This window comes from Helianthus annuus, chromosome 5 (genome assembly GCF_002127325.2).
Source record: "Helianthus annuus cultivar XRQ/B chromosome 5, HanXRQr2.0-SUNRISE, whole genome shotgun sequence".
Lineage (NCBI taxonomy): Eukaryota > Viridiplantae > Streptophyta > Magnoliopsida > Asterales > Asteraceae > Helianthus > Helianthus annuus.
In genome coordinates, this window is record NC_035437.2 from 6,318,563 (window position 1) to 6,327,522 (window position 8,960).

The following is an 8,960-nucleotide window of genomic DNA, read 5'->3' on the forward strand; positions in this document are numbered from 1 at the left end:
TTAAAACATTTGCAATTAATTTTCAACGAAAGTTTTGAGAATTAGCACGATTTGGTTATATAGGTCAAAAAAAAATCAAGGTTTTGGTTCAAAGATTTTTGTAATCGATTGGTTATGGTTAAAAAGGGTTTGATTAATTTTATTATTTAAAAAGATGATTTAATTAACTCGGTTAATCGTTGGTTTGGAAATGTTGATGCAAGTTTGTTTTAGTTAATAAGTTCAATTATATTTTTTTTATCAAATAAAAAGTCAATAAACACATCTCTATCTTTTCTATATAATTAATAAATAAAAAATAACCGACACTTATCACCATTCTAGGCCTTCTCAACTTGCGTTTTTACATACCTCTCTCCTATTAAATAATAATGGCGACTAGTAAGCTATTGTAACAAAGCTTTTAGCCTTTTACGATGCATATATATCCATATCCGAAGCATAAAAATCGGTTTAGATTATGATTTGGTTATGTTTTTTTCTCACACCTAAACGTTGTAGTTTCAAACCTCGACGCAATCATATGAATTCCATGATAAAAAAATACATAAGAATGACAGGTAAATGAAAAATTATCTGCTCCACAACCCCCATATAAATAGCAAATCCGATTCTACTGAAAATAAAACTTTGGTTCCTTTGGATCAATATTTGTTCGTAGGAAAAAAAAAAAATACGAACACTAAATCAATTATATGGTGACTAGACATAAACGTAGAAACTCATGGGATCAATATTTATTGATGAGAAATCATTTATACTATTTTTTCAACTATGTGAATGATGATGTTTATGTAGGTTAGATTATCTCTTTCATCGTGTCATAAACAGTTTTACAGTTTCTACAGCTTTTGCATACATATATTAATATGTTTCTTTTCTAACTGTATATTTTGAATTATACGCTATGTAATGATATTCTTTTGATTTCAACTACAAATATATTTTTTTAACAACAAGCTTCATATATTCTGCAATATATCCATGCAGTATAATGATTATCTCGACACTATGGGCCACAATCTTCGTTGGTTTTGTTACTCATCGGAACAATCGGATAGAACCAAGTCGAAGCTAAGTGGTGATGACATGGCTAGTCGAACTACCCAAAAATTATCAAGTAGATAACGTGTTACATCATACTTGTACAGTGTGTGTATGTATATATGATGGTGGATAACATGCCTGTAGCTTTAATGAACATTATGTATGATTAACCGATAAAGATGTTTTACCAAGAAAACATTTACACGCATGATCAAACAAATGTTAATGTATTTTTGTAGAGAAGTAAACGAATTGAATCGAATCGAATCGCCCAATCAGAGCTTAAACTACAGCTTGACTTTTTCAAAGTTTTATATTTAAAACTTGACATCGAGGTTGTGTTTACTCAGTAATCATTTTTATGTTTATAATTACTATAGTCTATATGATGCATTATATTATTTATTTATTATTTAAATCATACATATAATAATATGTAATCATGTAACTACTAATATGTATACGTATACATACATCCTACCATCCTAATCAAGCTTTGTTTATGAAATGCATGTTTTTTTTGGGTAAAGTTATGAAATGCATGTTTGATGTTAGTAATAGGGATTCATTTGTAGATCATATGAGAAGTCATAATACATACTGATATGAGTTCTGTGAAGTGCATACTCATCTAATGTTATTTTGGGTTCAACGCTAAAGAACCTCTATGGGTGTTTTCAAAAGATGCTACGGGTGTTTTCAAAAGATGCGATTCTCCTCTCTAACCGCATCTTATGGGTGTTTTGAAAATGATTTATGTATGTTTAAAAAAAACAAGGGCCAAAAGATGCGGTTCTTATGGAACCGCATCTTATAGGAGTTTTGAAAAAAAGAAATCAAAAGCCAAAAGATGTGGTTCTAGAACCGCATCTCTTGATATAACGATAATAAACAAAAATTAATAATAAAAAATAAGTATATATTAGTTGTATACGTATGATTGAATATTTTTTATTAATGATACTAAATAACAAATATAAAGAAAAATGGTTTCATATATAGTATTAATTAATAATTATATATGAATAATTTTCTTATGATAAACTAATTACTTTTTTAATGATTACAAATATTTATTTTATTATTGATTTATTGTGTATGCATGTAAGTACTTATATAGTAATATGTATGTGTTAATGTATGTATATGTGTACATATCGATATATCGTTAAATGATTAATAAAATGGGGTTTAAACATATATCGACAATCGTGTGTATGTTGTTTAAACATATAGCAACGATGGTCAACTAAGGTTCTTCGTGCTACATATTTGTCAATAAAGACCGTTTAGGATGATTAATGGTCCATTAAGATGACTTTTATGTCAAGTAGGGACAATGGTGCTCAACTAGAGTTGTTCATGCTCCGATTTTGTCAATAAAGGGCTTTAAGGGTCATCAGTTGTCTATTAGGGAGATTAATGGACCAATTAGGCTAGTAATGGTCAACTAGGGTTGTTTATGCTACATTGGTGTTAATGAAGCTTGTTTAGGATAATTAATGGTATATTAGGATGATCGATATATCAATTAGAATAAAGGTGATTAACTAGGGTTGTTCATGCTACATTTTTGTTAATGAAGGACGTATAGGATGATTAGTAGTCCATTAGGATGATTGATAGGTTAATTAGGGCCAGTGGTTGTCAACTAGGGTTGTTCATGTTCCATTTATTTTCAATAAAGGGCGTTTAAAATGTTCAATGGTCTATTAGAATGATTGATGGGCTAATTAGGGCCAGTAGTGGTCAATTAGGGTTGTTCATGCTACATTAATGTCGATGAAGGTTGTTTAGGATTATTAATGGTCCATTAGGATGATTGATAGATCAATTAGGGACAGTGCTGGTCAACTAGGGTTATTCATGCTACATTTTTGTTAATGAAGGAAGTTTAAGATGATTAATGTTTTATTAGGATGATTGATAGGTCAATTAGGGCCACTTGTGGTCAACTAGGGTTGTTCATGTTCCATTATTGTCAACGAAGGGTGTTTAGGATGATTTAATGGTCCATTAGGATGCTTGATAGGCCAATTAGGGACACTGATAGTCAACTAAGGTTGTTTATGTTCCATTATTTTCAATGAATGGCGTTTAAGATGATCAATAGTCCATTAGGATTATTGACGGGCTAATTAGGGCTAGCAATGGTCAAGTAGGGCTGTTCATGCTAAGGGTGTTAAGAATGATCAATGGTCCATTAGAATGATTGATGAACCAATTAGTAGGGGTGTAAACAAGCCCAGGGGCTCGAGAGCTACTCGTGATCGGCTCGGTTAAAAGCTCGAACGAGTCGAGCCTTAACGAGCCCGAGCCCGAGCTCGAGCCTAAAATAGAGCTCGTTTTGTTATCGAGCCCGAGCTCGAGCCTGAAACACAAAGCTTGTTTAGGCTCGTGAGCCTAAACGAGCCCATACAAAATTTTAATTTTTCTATATATTATATATTAATAATGATGATAACATTGATGAGTCGAGCTCGAGCCGTGCTTTGGCTCGTTTAAATGATGTTGAAGTGAGCTCGAGCCGAGCTTTTAGCTCGTTTAAGGTTGTTCTCCAAATAGTTCAAGCCGAGTCGAGCCGAGCTCGAGCTTTGGGTTTTACTCACGAGCCGAGCTCGAGCTTAAAGAAGTAGGCTCGAACCGAGCCGAGCTCGAGCTCGAGCTTCATAAAAACCTAACGAGCCGAGCTCGAGCCTGGTCGAGCTCGGGCTCGGCCCGGCTCGTTTACACCCCTACCAATTAGGGCTAGTAACGGTCAACTAGGGTTATTCATGCTACGTTTGTCACACCCTGGCTTTTGCGGAAACGTGGGTTTATTTGGTGTGACTTCTTAATACCATAGCAATTATCATAACAATGCTATATGAAAATAAAACATATGATGTTCATCCATTCATCAAGTTTTAAAAGTTACCACGACAACATTGTTTAAAAGTCGACACATGAAACGAATTACAACCATGACATAATTAAAAACTTTTTCATACGACACGACAAAAGACTTGAAATAAAAACACAGTTTAAGACTTGTAACCCGTCCAGGCAAGGGTCACACTTCCTAAACTCGGATGACATCATTATTCCCTACGCAGCTTGACGTGATTGCATACCTTGCCAGATCCACTAATTTCCTGAAATACATGTAGTTTGAAAAAAATCAACAAAAGTTGAGCGAGTTCATGTAAAAGTGAGTATGTATAAACCTTTAAAGTATGTATAAAAGTCCCTGGTATGTAGCAATAAGGAAAAAGAGATCACCAATGGGTTGCAAAGCCACTGGTATGTGTGAGAAAGTGCAGGGAAACTCAAACCTAGCAAATTTGTTATCGGGCTTCAGCTGGAAGTCACAGTCACCTCTATGGGCCGCCCCGGCCTCACGGGTGTGGGCTCGCTACACCCAAATAGATCTATCACTCTTGTGTCCCTTGGTCCTAACAACGAGGATTAATGGCCTCAAGCGTTGTACCCACCCCTCACATGATCTAGTAGTATAAACCCTCCCTACGCTAACCATACCATGTAAATAAATGTTTGTAATAATTGTCGCATGTATTTCACCCCCGAAGTATAAAACTGAAAAACAGTAAAGAGAAAAGGGGGACATGAACTCACAGAAGTGCGTATCCTGAAACGTCAATCTCCAACTCAATCTACTGCGTGACGACCTACACGTACTAATGCCTATTAGACGGATGGCCGTGCCTTGGCTTAGGGTTTAACGTTCTTGGAAAAATAGTTAGGCAACTATTTCGTATTCACACTTCTTAATTATTTTATAAGTGTATTTCCTTCCCAAGGATGGGGGTATTTATACATGTATGCTTTATAATTCCGAAAAATATGTTTTAAGTCCCACTTAGAAAATATATTTAATTTACTTGTCCAAAACATTTTAATTCCAAAATATATATATTTTTCCCAAAAATATTATATTTTACCTCATACATTTTCCAAAATAATACTTTATCAAAATATACGTATGAGAGTATATTCCGAAATATACATAAGTTACGTTTTAGCGTGTCGTAAAGCAACAATACTTGTGTAACTTAAATATTTATTTTGTGAGAGCGTTGGTATTATTTTGGAGTCGTAATTTCATGGTATTTTCAAGTTATATTATTTTTACCCTAAAAATAATATATCTAGTGCACATAATAACAAACAATCACACAAGCGTTTTATTATAAAATATATATTCTAAATATATATTTATCAAATTTTATTTACGAAAATTAACCTCCGGCACTTAGTATTTTTTTTAATAAAAATCACGGCGAAGTTTATTTTGAAAACCAAGTTAAAAATATATTTGTGAACACTTGTTAGAAAAATATTTCTAAGTGTTGAAATTTTAGAAAAATTTCGCCAGAGTTTCCTTTGTAAATGGAGGCGTCCATGCTTACTAGCATATCATTTTCTTTTGTAAAATCATTCAATCAATCTTCATCGAACAATATACAATTTCTAATCATTAACCTTGATAAAAATAAGCATAAATCATAAGCTTATGAACTTGAAATTTTTATAAAAGCGAGTAGTAACTTACTAGCATGATTAGTGAGTCTTGTTATCTTTAAAAATGTGGTTAGTTTCTTAAAAACTTTATTTTTAAAGGATATGAACATTTACAACTTCTAGTCATGATTTCCAAGAATACTTCTTTGTGAAATTTTCTTGTTACACAAGTGTTTATACACTTGTTTACTTACTAAAAATATGATTAGTTTATGTAAGATCCACTTTTTAACAAAACTCATATCTTTCACTTGGTTCTTTCGAAAAACCACTCATAGATCTTTTAGATCTACAAGTTTACAACCCATTTTGATCTTTATTTTTCAAGAAACATGTATGTAATCAAGTTCATAGCTTATGTGTGGATGATTTCATCATCCACAACATTTTTAACCTTCACATCTTGCTAGTTCATGTCTTTAAACATGATCTAGCAAGTCTATGTGATGAACCATATCATTCTATTTAACATACAACATTCAACAAGCATAACAACTGTAACACCCCAAAACCCGAATGTTTATATTTGCCGTATGTTCCTATAGGACATATCATGAAATAAATAACTAGGATATTTAACCTAGTTAAATGGGTAGTCAAAACTATTAAATGACGAAAGTTTGTGCCAATTATGTTTAAGTGGCAAACACGAGGGGCTAAATTGTAACATGGGAAACTAAGGTTTTATAAAACAAAGAATTAAACACACAACACACACATCATATGTGTGTGTGCGTGGAGTGTTCTGGAGAAAAACAAGGGGTTCAAACCCTAGATCTTCAAGAAGCTTCAAATTAAAGGGTGAATCGAAGCTCAAATTCACAACCGAACATGAATTAATGATCACCTTAGCAAGGGGATCATAAGATATGTTTTAAAACTAAGATTGGTGATCTTTTATGAAGTGGGTTATGTTTTAATCCGTGAATTTGTATGAAATTGAGCATGAGTATGTGTTAGAATCATCATATAGAACATAGATTATGCATGATTTGGGTTAATTTGATGTTTAGAGGTGAAACCCATTTGTTTTGATAAGGATGATGACTTGAATGATCACCCAAGTCCAATCCTTGTTCAAATCTTGTTGTGTTATGTTGTATGTAATGCGTTCTTGTTAGGTAGATTGAATGTGATATGAATTTGTTGATGTTTTTGTGTTAATTGATGAATGAAAGCATGAAGTAGGAAGTAAAGCATGAAACACTTGTAAATTATGCATAAATTGTGGCATGCACACCAAGTGTTTGATGAAATGCCTAGGTGAGATTAATAGATGAAATGGTATGCAAGTAATGGATGAAATCGTATAATATGGGGATATGATGTATTTGATGATAAATAAACATGAGAAATCTATTTTTAGATGGAATTCATGTAGGATTTGGTTGGCTATGTTATTTGGTAAAAGTATGCATTAGAATATTGTACTCTATGTTGGAGTGGTATGATGTTTACTACATGTTTGAATAATTGCTTAATCAAAATTGATAAGTAAAAGTACACTAAATGTGAAGCATATGAGATCATTAGAACAAGATGAAGTTAGAATGATGTTGGGTTGTTAAGCATAGGTCATGGTGTTAGTTGTAGAATTATGTTACTAGAATGAACAGAATTAAATATGTTTGGTATGTGCATATAACTAGATGATCATGTGGTTGTATGCTTATTGCATCGTAAGTATGAAATGTATATAGTGTCATTAGTATAGTCTACTATAATGACATGGATGTATGAGGTTAAGTTGAAAGTTCATATGATAAATTGTTGACTTTTTGAAAGTCAACTGTGCATAAGTAGCAATGTTAGACTTTTGTCACAATTGTAATATTATAGAAAGTCATACGATGCGTTTTATATCCATATGTGTTATATATGATGACATGATGAATTATATGAGTTTGAAAGATTGACTTGTGGAAATATGCCTTATGCTTGTTAGAATTGACTAATGAAAGTCAAATGTGAAACATGATTTTGACATGATTGTTAATATGTACAATCATGTATGCTATCAAGAATGTGAATGCGATGACATGAAAGTGTAGGGATCATGTCAAGATGGATGGAAGCATGGAAGGTTAACGGGTAAAAAGGAGGCGAGGAAACGGATGCGAATACGAACACTTAAGGTAAGTGATTTCTGAAATCACTTCTTATTTATAAAGGAAGTTTAATATGTGGTATATAGAGAAACCAAGTAAGAATTTACAGGTAAGGGTAAGTACCAAGGTAAGTTCATATGAACTTCGTCTATCCTTAATGTAAATTAAGATGATAGTTTCATCATGTTAATGGAATGTGCATGATGTTGCTGAATGTTCATTGTGTTAATGGAATGTGCATTATGTTGCTGAATGTTCATTGTGTTAATGGAATGTGCATTATGTTGCTGAATGTTCATCGTGTTAAGGGAATGTGCATTTTGTTGCTGAATGTTCACCGTGTTAATAGAATGTTCATTATGTTGCTGAATGTTCATCATGTTAATAGAATGTTCATTATGTTGCTGAATGTTCACCGTGTTAATGGAATGTTCATTATGTTGCTGAATGTTCACCGTGTTAATAGAATGTTCATTATGTTGCTGAATGTTCATCGTGTTAAGGGAATGTTCATTATGTTGTTGAATGTTCACCGTGTTAATGGAATGTTCATTATGTTGCTGAATGTTCATCGTGTTAATAGAATGTTCATTATGTTGCTGAATGTTCATCGTGTTAATAGAATGTTCATTATGTTGCTGAATGTTCACCGTGTTAATATAATGTTCATTATGTTGCTGAATGTTCATCGTGTTAATAGAATGTTCATTATGTTGCGGAATGTTCACCGTGTTAATGGAATGTTCATTATGTTGCTGAATGTTCATCGTGTTAATAGAATGTTCATTATATTGCTGAATGTTCATCGTGTTAATAGAATGTTCATTATATTGCTGAATGTTCACCGTGTTAATAGAATGTTCATTATATTGCTGAATGTTCACCGTGTTAATGGAGTGTTCATTATGTTGCTGAATGTTCATCGTATTAATAGAATGTTCATTATGTTGCTGAATGTTCACCGTGTTAATGGAATGTTCATCATGTTTGTTGGAAGTTAGTCGGTTATGTTTGTTTGTAATTGCATTGATTTATGTTGATATGTTTATAGATAAGGCTCAACTTACAATAAGTGAATGTGACATGTATGTAAGTACGTATGTGAAGACGTAATCATGTATGTATGTAAGTAGATGCGTATGTATGCAAGTAAAAGTATGTATGTATGTACGTAGTTATGTATGTATTGTATACGTGGTTTCAATACATTTAAGTAGTGACCTTATTAACAGTGTGCCTCGAGAATGAAATGTAATGCATGTACATTATTGGAGTTTCGCCAAG